The sequence below is a fragment of the Ambystoma mexicanum genome, chromosome 11 (genome assembly GCF_040938575.1).
Source record: "Ambystoma mexicanum isolate Mex_15411 chromosome 11, UKY_AmexF1_1, whole genome shotgun sequence".
Taxonomy (NCBI): domain Eukaryota; kingdom Metazoa; phylum Chordata; class Amphibia; order Caudata; family Ambystomatidae; genus Ambystoma; species Ambystoma mexicanum.
Window position 1 is genome coordinate 176,254,616 of NC_090934.1, and position 14,168 is coordinate 176,268,783.

General features: G+C 47.0%; 1 protein-coding gene across 2 annotated transcripts in view; it reads left to right on the forward strand.

Annotated features, from left to right (window-relative positions):
- Positions 1 to 14,168, forward strand: part of KDM1A (lysine demethylase 1A) — a 1,518,024-nt gene that overhangs the window by 67,444 nt on the left and 1,436,412 nt on the right. The window lies entirely within an intron of this gene.

The window sequence follows — 14,168 nt, forward strand, 5'->3', positions numbered from 1 at the left end:
TTGACACTTCCAGCTCCCCCCTCTCTCCATCACCCACAGCTTCCTACTCCTTTACAGAACACTAGGCTACAACAGAACGTTTTGCAGATGCCCTTAGTGGCTCTTTAGCAGCCATCCTGATATCCCACCCCACCCCACCCCTGCCTCACCATGCTAGGGGATTTCAATGTCTGATTTGATGTCCCTTCTAACTCTATGACCCGTCCACTCGTTGACGACTTGGTAGCCCTCAACATGACCCAACTGATATCAAACCCCACTCACGTCGTAGGACACACCTGTGACTGTTTATTCCGCTCTACCAACTTGATCTCTACTTTGCCCCCTAATTTGACTAGACTAATTTGAACTGATCACTCCATCTTCTCTCTCGTGACCGCCACCCCTTCCCTCCCTGTCTCACCACCCCATCCATTCCTCTAGTGTACGTCTTTGGAATAAAGTTTTATTAAACCCAGACCTGGCTGACGCCCTTCTATCCTCACTCCCAAACTTCACTCTCCAAGGAGGACTGTGCTCTATCGGCCTTTTTGACCGATGGCTCTCTAATGCCCTCATCCCTCTCACCCGACCAGATCTGCTTCTAGTAGACTAGGTCCTGCTCCCAAGTGGTTCAACCCCTCTGTCAAATTCCTCACCCTCAAGCATCACTTGGAACGCACATGGCAGGCCAACCCAATGTCCCAGAACAGAGCCACTTGTGCCCGACGGATCAGGGCCTACAGATCAGAAATTAGGAAAGCCAAAAGATCCTTCTGTGGAAACCCAATAGCCAACTCCCATATCCCTAGAAGGGAATTCCATAAAATCATCGTAGAAGTCCATACTCTACTCTACCCCCCCCATTCCCCCACTCCCAAGCACTCTGCGATGCCATGTCGGACCACTTTTACAACACCGCTTTGAAAGACACCAATACTATCCGCTCCAAATTAGCAACATTAACCCCCCTTTGTCTCCTCCATCTCCTGACCACCCCAACTCACACACACCCTCGCTTCCTTCTCTACCATTTTCCACCCAGACTTCCTGAAACTATCCAGTGTATGCTTTGTCTGATCCCATTGAGACCCCGCCCTCTCTCCTAAAAACATTCTAGCCACAACCTGTGCAGGCAGCATCGCTAAAACGATAATTAATCATTCACTGAGATTGGCATCTTCCCTGCAGCTTTCAAAACCTCACGTCAAGTCATTACTTAAAAAGCTGTGCCTCAACCCCATTTATCCAACTACCGCTCAATCTTAAACACCCGCTCCATTGCCAAACTCTTAGACCACACGGCAGACACCCAGCTCTGCCTCTTCAAAGAATGTAATTGCCTTCTCAACCCTGCCCAGTCCAGATTCAGACCCAAGAACGCCAGACTCGGAAGACTGTGCTGCGCTCATCCTACTCGACCTTTCGGCTGCATTTTACACGATTGACTGCTTATCCACAAGGACAACTCTACTCTCTAGGCATCAGGGACACCGCTCTAAGATGGATCTCATCCTTTCTCGCCAACTGCTCACAAATTACACTCCACCCACCCTTCTCCGCCCCATCCAGTCTCCAAAGGAGTCCCACAGCGGGGCCTCCCTATTCCCTCGCCAGCCTGTACCTGCTACAACTACGCTGATGACGCTAGATCATTTTCAAGATTCTCAAAACCCTGGACTCGTCCTGACCTCGCCTCCTGCCTCAAAAATGGACTGCTGGATGATTGCTAACCACCGCCTCCTTAATCCTTTTAAAACCGAAATCCTGATCTGCAGCAAAACATCACTTTCTCCAATCCCCCACCCCCAATCCGCCTGGCCCATTCTGCCTAGGACCCCCACCAGTAGCATCGAGCTCACTAAAGAACTTGGGATGCACCATGGACTGGGATCGAACACACTCGCCATATCCAGATCATGCCATTTTCACCTCTGCATCCTCAGACAAATCTTCCCTTATCTCTGCTACCCTCACAGTCTCAGCAATCCGGGCTATCATTCTCTCCCGCTTAGACTATGCCATTTCCCTCTCTCTGGGCGCCCCTGCCTATCGGCTCAGAGCTCCAACGCATCCAAAACACAGCAGTTGGGCTCCTCCTTCCTTTCTCACCCAGAGAACACCTCACTCCTGCCCTTGGCCTCTTATGTAATAAGATGGCCATTCTGCTTGGAATGTCACTGCTGTATGTGTTCTCGATGTGGCAGTAAGCGACATAGGTTATCTTACTGGGCATTGGAAAAACAGATGAACCCTTGGTTCCTCCCCTGGTGGTTCTTTCCATCTTTCTGGACTTGGGTGCAGCAAACATTCAGAGACTCCTGCTATTTGATGGCTGTTGGAGCCTACACAAATATGAATCTGCACTGTTTTACACTATACAATTCTGTATTTGCAGCATTTCTGCCGTGTTTCCTCATTTTAAACCTGCTTTGAACACTTCACTTGATCCATCAAGGTGAGGTGGTTCTTTGGACATCAATCTATCTTCCATTGTATTATCTGGTTTTCCCTTAAAGGATGAGCAACATCTATTTTTTTTTTCTTTTTTGTTTTTAGCTTTACAGACCGAGCCCAAAGAGGAGGTGCTCTTCTCGTTAATTAACATTCAGCAAGCTCTTTAAGTTTTACAGTTAAAGGATCAGATCCTTCCGGGAGCCTTCAATGCTATTTGTGATGTTTGGTGACCCAAATTCCGGCAAACAGTAGAGAAAAGGCCTCCATTGCCTTATGAGTAGTCTCCTGCATTAATGCGGGGTAGCATTCAGTCCTCCGACTAGTAAATCTAAACTGGGTGAGAACTAGAGAACGATGGGGTTGGAGGGGAATACTTTTCTTTTCAGGTATATTCTCTGGAATTATTGTTTTACTTGCCTCTCATATGGTATTGGACCATGACCCTATCCTTGGTGTTTTATTACTTTTCTCTTCTCGCTGACATTTGTAGGCTTACCTGTTCCCCTGTGGGCAGCAATAGTTAATTATGAACTGAACTTAACTGCGCACGTGCACCCTTAAACTGCTCACTGCGAGCCAGTTTACCGTCACAAGTAACTGGGATCATACACTGGCCAGGTCAAACAATAAGTGCTTCATAGAAGACGGATGTCATCACGTGTGTGGAGGCTGTATGCCACTTTCCTGAGGGGGTGAGAGCGTAGTTTCATCTAATGGGTTACGTTTTATTGGCTTTATCTGGTTATACAATGCAGTTTACTTTTGCCATCAGAAAACAAGGATTGCACATTTTTTGTTTTCCCCATAACCATCACAAAACATAGATTAAAATGTTGTTACTCATCGTCCCCCAAAATGGAATTATTACTTTTGAAGTTCCGCCTCAGATCTTTGGAAATATTTTGTCCAGTTTCACCAGGGCCAAAGTCAGAGGAATTTGGTTGCCCAATAACTGCTCCCTCCACCACTCTTCGAGCGATCGTGCCCCGTACTTCTTAGTTCTGTCATTAGGTTCAATCTGATTTCCCTCATAGTTGGACATACCAATACCAGATGTTTTGTTGTTTCAACTGTGGTTTCGTCCTGACAGTCTACATGTTGACCCAGTTTTACTGCCTTTTCTTCAACTCAAGATCGCTCCGGTTGGGAATAGATTTGGGCTAAATCTCATAAATTGGGCCCTAAAATACCAATTCGGGAACAATTCGAGGTATCTTGGTAATGTGTTTAGCTTTCTCGCTTCCTGGAGTGATTTTCCCATAAAACGTCAGGCCCTGGCGTTCTTCCTGCGTGATAATCCAGTCTTGGGTATATAACATCTTTTTTACTTTGTCGGAGTTGTTCCACAGGGTGAGATACGATTCGACTAGGTCTGAGATGATTGCTTGACATATGTTTTTCCATTCTGACAAAGTGACATCATTGCTCTTTGCCAGGGCTTCTTGTAAGACTGCAAAGCCCCCTGTTTTTCGTATTGTCCAGACATTTCCAGTTCCAAAACAAGACTTTTCCAGACTACTATTGTTTGCATGGCTGTTGGGCCCAGTTCCATATATATGGCTTGGATCGGGGTTCTCCTTGGTAACCGGAGAACAGACTTCCAAAAAAGCTCCTTGATCTTTGACCAATATTCCAAATGAAATGAAAATAAGGTTTCTGCTCCATATGTTAGTAAATGTAGCACCTTCATGCGATAGAAAGATATGCCACAAAACCTCTTCAACCGTATTCTCCTTTGGCTAGCCAGGTTTTTTCCTTTATATCTTAATAGCTCAAGTCTGGGGAGGTCCCTTGTGCTTGTATTCAAGCATACACCCAAATATATCAAAGATTTCACTTCATAATTCTGCTTCCCATGAGGGACTTTTTTGGTCGCTCGCTTCGACTCACCTTTGAAGACCAGTACCATTGATTTGGATGGATTTATTTTCTAGTTGTTGGCTTCTACATATCTGTACAGTGCGTCTATTTGTCTCTGTAGTCCCTCTGTAGTTTGATCAAGTAGAACTACATCGTCTGCATATAGAAGTCGTCCAATCGCCTGTTGGCCAATCTTGGGTGGAAAGTGTCTTATGTTGCGAAACTTCACATCTGAAATTTACAAAATGAAGAGTTCCGGCGCCAGGGGGCAGCCCTGCTTAAGCCTTTTGTTAGTCCGGTTTTCCTTTGTTAGGAGACGCGATCTATCTAATCTGATGCTTATTGACGTCTCCGAGTAGAGCTCTTGGACCACTTCTGGGATTTCATTGGGACATCCCCCATCGCTGTAGTTTTCCCCAAGGTTTTGAGCGGTAAACTGTGTTGAAGGCCTGTGAGAGGTCTATAAAGGCCATGGAAAGCCTATCTTTGCTTCTTTCAACTTGTGTCTGCAAAATATTGATGATAAATATTAAGTGCCGTGCCCACCCCCTTAACAAAGCCAGCTTGCCATTCATCCCTGGGGACCGCTTCAATGCACCACTTTGCCAAGGTTTTTAAGACTAGTGATGCGAACACCTTCACTGCTACGTCCAGCAATGCAATATGGTGGTAGTTTCTTGGTTCAGATCTAAGGTCTTTTTTGTAGATTGGGATGATCACTGATTTCATTTTTTTTTTTACATGTAGTTGGTATCGATCTGGCACTCGAGATGTAATCAGAGGGTTAAAAGAAATATTGACCAGTGTGTCGGGTTCTCTTTCTATAGGTAATTTTGTCATCCCGTCAGGACCTGCCGCTCTGGAACTATTCAATTTGCTGATGATGTCTTGGACGTGTCAGATATGTTGTTGTCTAATAGGTCCCACGATTTACTTTTCTTTTGAGGCTTTGGTATGACCATCTCTTTTGGGTCTAAATATTTAGAAAGATATGTGGTCCATGTTGCTGCTGGTATTGGATTTATCAAATAAACCTCCTGCGGTGCACCCAAGGCGTCTATCATGGACCGAATTTCGACAGTGTTCTTTGATCTTCTGTTCAACGAATCAGTATCAACAAGCGCATACAATACTTTCGACCTTTTTATCCCCTCTGAACACTTTTCATTGCTGTCCTCAGCATTAATTAACTCCAGGCTTGACTACTACAATAGTCTGCTGACCGGTACACTGCTCTTAACACAGAGCCCTTCAAGCTACACAAAATAATGTAGTACGCACCATCTTTTAGCTCGCTATTCATACACATATCTCAACTTTCAGGAAAACCTTACACTGGCTCCCCATAAAGCAAAGCATCTCACATAAGGCTCTCACCTTTGGCTCACAAGAGTTTACCTCTCTCATGTCCAGTATACCGATCGGATGGGACTAAGAGTAAGACATCCACTTGAAATCTTCGGCCATCTGTAGCACTCACACTTGGTCAGCCAAAATGTTAACTAGTTTGTTTTGGTGGCACAAGCTTTGATGTCCAGGCCCCACTTCTCTGGAACTCTCTTCCTGTCTCTATACGCCTAATTAAGGACTACCTGCCCTTTAAAAAGGCTATTAAGACTCTTTTTCAATCGAAGTCCTGATTATAGGGTTCTATGTCTTAAAATCACGGCAAAAATGGCTGTGAATACAAAATATCGTGGCAACAATGCTGTGGATTTGCCGCCAAAATCATGTAAAGGATGCAGGGTACACACCCGCAACACCAGGACGCATTGCAACCCCTACTCCCTTTAAATGGTATAATGGGGTACACCTTTACAAGGCCAAACCACAGCATTTTTGCAGCGATTTTATTATATATATATATATATATATTTCTGATGTTTGTTAATCTGCTTAGAATCACATGCTGTGCATAGGTCCGACATCCAGTGGTCACTGCGGAGTATTGCATTTTGTTTTTCGTAGTCAAAAAGGGGACGTCGACAAGGCGTGTCTGTAACACTATCCCTATAGTGACGTGCGTTGTACCCACAATCCCTCACGCGTCGAGGCCCCTCAGGTTGTTTTTTTCCGCCCAGCTTCTGATCGCCTTACGCTGAGCTCCTAGAGAGACATTGCTAATACTTACTACGGACCTTGGTCCTTAATTATACTTATTATATTGTTAAAGATCCCTCCCCTCGACGTTAGTTGTGAAGCTGTTTCTCCGCCGAGCAAGTTTTCGACGGAGGGGAAGAGGCGGAGGAGATCCTTCGGCGCTGCCGAACACCTGGCCTGGCCTTGCCGGCCAACATACAGTAGGGAGAGTGGGGGTTCAAACTTTTATCTTCTCTTTGAGAATGTCTTTCTTTCTCCCCTATCTTTCCCTTGGGGTTGTTATCACCAGTTATTATTGCCTCAGCTATGGAGAGGACACCTTTTAAGTTTTGCCCACGCTGTAGGGGCAAATACACTTGGAAGGATAAACACAAGCTCTGTAATCGTTGCTTGCCCCTCGATCATAGCTGCGCGGCCTGTAAGCTCTTGAAACCAAGAACTCTTAAAGAACGAAAAGTTGAGAGGTGGGCGGACTACGCTATGTCGAAGTCAGTTTCCTCACCCGCCGCCGCTGTTACAGAAAGTGACGAGGAGGGTGATAACTCTACGTCCGTCACGGAAGTCATTAACCCCCAGAAGGAGCGCTCTCGCTCCTCGACGTCCGTCTCCGGCCCCGACGGGCTCGGCTCACGCCCTGCTTATGGGGATGAACACCCCGGCGACAAGGACGCACATAGACCCCATAAGACTCAACACACAACCCACGGCTCTTCTTCGTCAAGGACGAAGGATCCATCAGCGCCGAAGGGGACGCAGGGCACTCCGGCGTCTACTTCAGACCGTAAAGGTCTCAAGCCCCACCCGCAAACGCAGCCGCGACCAGCGATTGGGCTTTCATCAAACACGGGCGCTACCTCAAAATCTCCGACGTAACGCTCCATAGAGCGGCTGTCGAGGAACAACGCGCAACGCAGGCAACGTGGCCACCAGAGCCCTCGACTGACAAACTCGTTGTCGAGAGCCTGGCGAGAATTGTTTCCGAAGACAAACGTATGCGGACGACGAAACAAACGTCGAATACTGCGCCGAAAAAGCACAAAAGTAGCCAGGAACAGCCCCCTTCATCTAAGGGCACTTCTGAACTACCGGAGGGCTTTTCAGAGGGAGACCTCTCCTCGACGTTGTGGGAGCGTTCTAAGCGTTTTGAAGCTGAAAACACTGATTTCCCCCCTCTAGACTATTCAGGGGTACCCCATGAGACCCTTGAAAGACTCCATTCTTGTATGGAGAAAATGGAAAGGTTTTTGGGAAGCCAAGACCCACCCACACACACAAGACAAAGAGAATGGCCCCAGGATGACCGTAGGGTCAAGATTCCTAGGCTGTTTCCCCCTTCCACAGACGTATATGACCTCACTGAAGAGGAGCAATACCTCCAGGAAGATGAGGAGTGTTTGGGTGGAGAGGAAGAACATGAGGAAGAGGGGTTTGAAGAAGATCCTTACACTACTGCAGGAGCTTTTGAAGAAGATACAGCTACCTCGCAGCCCTGGCAATCCCCATCAGTGCAGCCTTGGCAATCCCCATCAGTGCACTCAGACCCTGATGTCTTTCACCCTTCTCCTCTCAAGGATTCACATATTGGGAACACCTCTCCCATAGATGACCAACCTTCACTCAATGCACTATTGCGCAAGGCAGCAGCGCATTTTGAGATAGACACAGGGGAAACTCTTCCTGACATAGACTTTGTAGAGAAAGTTATTAAAGAAAAAGCCCCTGTTAGCCAGTCTATTCCGCTCCTGGCTTCTATAAAGAGAAGAATATCTCCTTCCCTTTCCAATCCTGCCTTAGTAAGAGGGGGTCAACCCTCGAATAGAAAAGCTCTTCAGCCCTTCATCCTCTGACCCTTTGTACATCAGAGGACATTCTATTCCGGACTCCCTCGTAGTTACTAATACAAGAAAAAGAGCGGGGGTACCACTATCCACTAGTGAGGCACCACCTGACAAAGAGGGCAAGAAGCTCTATGCACTTGGAAAGAGAATCACGACTTCCGCCGCCTTCTCAACTAGGATTGCAAATAACAATTCCCTACTAGCTAGCTACACGGATGCACAGTGGAGCAAGCTGCGCAGCGAAGCAGAGGACGCACCAGAACCCCTGCGTTCACGCCTGTTAGCTATAATATCAGAGGGAACTCTTGTAAACCAGGGCATGCTGCAGAGACGGCTGGCCGTTCCCTGGTTCAGGGAATACTTCTCAAACGCCATGTCTGGCTACGCAATTCAGGATTTAAGCCGGAAACCCAAGCGTCCCTGAAAAATAAGCCCATAGAACAAACACATCTTTTTGGGAAAGCAGTTGATGAGGCCCTAGAACATGCGAAGAAAGAGTTTGATACCATCAAGACTCTTGACCACATTTCTAGGCCCCCTAACAGACGCGGCTATGCCAATAGACGCTCCTTTCGTGGCCTACGCCAGCAGCAAAACCAACAGCAATTTTACTCTGCTACCAACTGGCCCTCTAACCAGGGTAACAACACCCAGTTCAGTCAAAGAGGCCAACGGCGTGGCAAAGGAAGAGGTTGCGGCTCCAGCCCCAAAGGTTCCACGCCCAATACCAACAAATGACCCGAAGATTCGGGTCCCCTCCCATGCATCACCGGTCGGGGGCCGGCTAACATCGTTGCTATCAGCATGGGAGGGAATATCGTCAGACCGCTGGGTATTATCCACCATAGCCCACGGATACTGCATCGAATTCAACGGTTCCCCGAAGTACAGACCCCCACGGAACCAACGCATAACACCAGAACACCTCACCATTCTTCAAGAAGTAGAAGAGCTACTGAAAAAAGAAGCTATAGAGGCTGTTCCCCTATCTCAGGTAACGGAAGGTATTTATTCAGTGTACTTCCTTGTACCCAAAAAGGACTTAACCATGCGCCCTGTATTAGATCTGCGCCCAGCAAACAACTTTGTCAAACCCCAAAAGTTTTGTATGGTGACCTTGCAGGAAGTAATCCCACTGTTATCACAAGGGGATTACATGACAACGCTAGACATGAAAGATGCATACTTTCATATTTTAATGTTGCCAGCACACAGAAAATACCTCAGGTTCAAGATAGAGAACAAACACTACTAGTTCAGAGTACTACCCTTCGGGATAGCTTCTGCACCAAGGGTATTCACAAAAGTACTGGCAGTAGCAGCGGCCCACCTGCGCAGGTTATCCATCCCGGTATACCCTTACCTCGACGACTGGCTCATAACAGGGGATTCTTACGAAACATGCTTCTCCAATACCCAAAAGACCGTAGACCTTTTGTACCAACTAGGCTTCTCCATCAACGAAAAAAAGTCCAGCTTAGACCCCAGCCAAGTCGAACAATTTTTATGGGCTCTAATTCGAACAAAGGACGGCCTCGTCTTCCCCTCCAACGAGAGGGTCCAAAACATGCTGTTTCAGATCCCCCATTATGTGGCAGGTCGAGAGGTGACGGTACGCAAAGCAATGCGCTTGCTAGGGATGATGGTGTCATGTATTTATTTGGTACCTCACGCGCGCCTGCGCCCAATGAAAGAGTGGCTCAACAGCCAGTGGTGTCAGGCCAGCGGACAATGGGACGATCTAGTGGTGGTCTCGCAGGCCTTAGTTCTCTCGCTACGGTGGTGGACAAAAGAGAACCTGTTATTAGGGAAAACTTTTGCCACACCCGCAGTGGAAGCCACTCTAACCACAGACTCATCCCTCACAGGATGGGGGGCTCACCTATCCCATCAGACTGCTCACGGAGCGTGGACTCCGAGCTTAGCATCCAAGCATATAAACCTGCTGGAACTTCTAGCGGTGTTCAAAGCACTGAAAGCCTTTCAGGAACATCTACAAGGAAAGACAGTGATGGTCCTCACAGACAGCACCACAGCCATGTACTACCTCAACAAGCAAGGGGGCACTCACTCTCCAGGACTGTCCAAGCGGTCCCAGAATATATGGAAGTGGGCTCTCAAACACATGTTCCTACTATCACAACATGCACCAGGGGAACTCAATCTGCTAGCAGACAAACTCAGCAGAGACTTCCCCCTGCCCGAAGAGTACGAATGGCAATTGCACGAAGACATCGTCTTAGACGTCTTCACGCAATGGGGAAATAGACCTGTTCGCAACTATGGAAAACTCACAATTCCAAAGTTAAGCCTCCAGGTACCCCCAGAACCAGTCCAAGGGGAACGCTCTGTCGATTCAATGGTCAGGGAAATTTGTTTACGCCTTTCCCCCAACTCCCCTTCTCAACAAAGTCGTGCACAAGATGCACCAGGAGCAGGTTACCATGATACTAGTGGCCCCAATGTGGGCCCGGCAGCCATGGTTTGCTCACTTGATGGAGATGTCCCTATCTCCCCCAGTGAAACTTCCCTGCCCGTACAACATGCTGTCACAGGACAAGGGCAGGACACTGCATCCATGCCCTGAGACCATGAACTTAGCAGCCTGGCTCCTGAGATCGTAGAATTTGGACATTTACAACTCCCGCAGAGATGTATGGACATCCTCAGGGAAGCCAGAAAACCTAATACTCGCCACTGCTATTCTAGCAAGTGGAAAAGATTTGTCATCTGGTGTAGAATTAAGAGCATCAACCCAGTTGACTGCTCTCCCACTAACATTGTTCTGTACTTGACCCATTTACTGGATTCAGGTCTAGTCTTCAATTCCATTAAAGTCCACCAGCGGCACTTTCTGCATACACCACTTCCCAACTTAAAGTGTCGTGGTGGAAGATACCAGTTATCAAGGCCTTCATGGAGGGGGTAAAGAGAATACACCCTCCGATAGCTAACCCAGCTCCCGGATGGGACTTAAATGTGGTACTTTCTAGACTCATGGGCCCGCCTTTCGAACCCATGCACAAGGCAACTCTTAAAGACCTCACTCTTAAGACTGCTTTCCTAATAGCTATCACCTCCATTAGGAGAGTAAGTGAACTACAGGCTCTTTCTCTACTAGACCCCTTCGTAACAGTTCACAAGGATAAGGTGGTTCTACGCACACACCCAAGGTTTGCACCAAAATTCATATCGAAATTTCATGTAAACCAGTCAATAGAACTACCAACGTTCTTTCAAAACCCTTCCAGCTTGGGAGAAAAAAGTCTGCATACACTGGATGTACGCAGAGCTGTCATGTTCTACATGGAAAGAACCAGACCACTAAGAAAGACTAATCAGTTCTTTGTCTCGGTGGCAGCAGGAAGAGAAGGAGATGCAGTTTCAAAGTCCACTATTTCTAGATGGATTGTTCAATGCATCACTCTGTTACACTCTTGCTAAGAGAGAACTACCCTTCAAGCCAAGAGCACATTCCACTCGAGGCACTGGGGCTTCCATAGCATTCATTGCAAATGTTCCCCTTGAGTCCATCTGCAAAGCGGCTACCTGGAGTTCTGTGCACACCTTTACAAAACACTACTGTCTAGATGCACACTCTAAATCTGACAGGCAGTATTAAGACATCTTTTCTCTACTGTTCCTTCTCATAACCCACCGCCAACTCCGGGTACTGCTTGCTAGTCTATGCACAGCATGTGATTCTAAGCAGATTAACAAACATCAGAAGGCAATGCATTACTTACCGTAAAAGCATTTCTGATGGTTGTATCTGCTTAGATTCACATGCGCCCACCCTTCCTCCCCGCTCGGATGGAAGGAACATAGACATCCTTTTCTATATTTCTCTCTTTTCTGTACTCACTCACGTCTAGAAGGCTCCCTCAGGGCAGAAAAATACAAACAGAGGGACCTCGACGCGTGAGGGATTGTGGGTACAACGCACGTCACTATAGGGATAGTGTTACAGACACGCCTTGTCGACGTCCCCTTTTCGACTACGAAAAACAAAATGCAATACTCCGCAGTGACCACTGGATGTCGGACCTATGCACAGCATGTGAATCTAAGCAGATACAACCATCAGAAATGCTTTTACGGTAAGTAATGCATTGTCATATATAACGGCCAAGCACTTTAACTCCGCTCCCCCTGGACGAATCTTCACCAAACTTAGCAAACAAAGTATGTGGGCCACTCAATGTTTTTTTCGCAAAGTTTGGTGAGGTTTGGTCCAGGGGGGGGAAAGTTATAGGGGGGTCCCAAAACGTCTTTTTTTCCCATAGACTGAATGGGGGAAAAACTTTGCGCACGGCTACAGGTCAAACTGCTGGACGGATTTTCACCAAATTAGCGGCAGGTGCAGGGGCTTGGTCTAAAAAGCGTGCTTTTGTAAATTTGGTGACCTTCTGTGCAGTACCTTTCATTAAAATGACCAAAAAGTAGGTCTGAAAAAAAATTAGTGATATCTATGTCCGCTTCGCGGTCACACTTCCCTGTTCGGTCCACGGACAAGATACCGATTGGCTAAGGGGCTGGCTTCATGACCGCGGACACGCAATGTCTCTGCCGATTGGCTGCAGCGAGACGTGTTCAGCGTCAGATTGTTAGGATGCACCCGACATCTTGGATTCGCCGATAGTGGAGCGGCAACCAGCAGAAACATGCTATATTTATAAAACTCTTTTGCTGTGTCATAGAGCATTGGGAAAGGTTCAGACAGTAAGACTTGGGTGATGAATGCATTTGTTCTTCATGATGTGTTTTCTATGGCCACCTTGTACACACAGAAAATGAGGGGTGTCATAAGGTTAGCATTTCAGTCCGTGCAGTGCAAAGGGAGCTTGTAACTGTTGTAAGGACATGCGTGGTGTTAACGAACATTGACAAAATGCCGTAATTGCATTACTTTTTCCTAAGGGTATTGTATTCATTAGTACGCTGCCATAGGTGTGACATGCTACGGTGGTTGTGGCCAGGGCCTAGAGTGTTGGATGCATGGCCGTCGGCCGAAGATCGAAGGCCTTACTTCCAAGACTGTAGGCCCTGGCCACAACCACTGCAGTATGTCACTCCCCTGGATACACCCGTAGTAATGCGTATTGATTGCCTGGTTGTGGGGAGTGTGTGCAGTCTTGGGAGGCCATGCACCCAATAACAAACTTGTAAGCACTGTACGTCCAAGCCACTGCACACCCATACCATGTAATATCTATGGACATACTGCTAGGACTGCAGCCTCTGGCCAGAAGCACTGAAGGATACCACAACTATAGAAAAACCCCGACTTCCACACATTACTAAGGTGGTTGTGGGGAGACCCTGCACATTTGGGTGCATGGCCGAAAGCCATTGTTTGGCAGAATCCTCTGCAGTTCCCTTGGGGACCACTGCAAGAAGATTAAGACTACAAGAGTAAGCAGTAAACCCAATTGGTAGCCGTCTGTACCACCCAGAATTACCTGGTAGCTGTGGCTGAGCAGTCAGACTTCTCTCAAGAAGAGTAGGGCAGTATACAGAGGATACACAATAGGGCTAAAACACAGTAGAGCAAGCAAATGCTGACCAGAGCTTGGTATCAAAAGTATATAATTATTTATTTAACACACACTTAAAGAAATACACTAGTACTATAAATCAAAGCAAGTTCAAACAGTCAGAAAAGTATACACACCTCCCGTAAGAATTATTAGACCAGTTTAAGTCAAAACAGCACTTTTTGTCAAAACCGAGGTGAGCGTGTAACTTAGATGGCACTCCAGTAATTAAGTAAAAGGGAGAGAAAAAGGCAGGTCATGAAAATAAAACCGTTCCCAACACTTTTAAAAGACCAAAACAAGTTAAAGAAGGCAGAGTCTACTGTAGAGCCAAAGTTCATAGGCCAGGCCCACTTTAAATGGAGCAAGGTGAAATGTGCCCAAGATCACAGTTGAG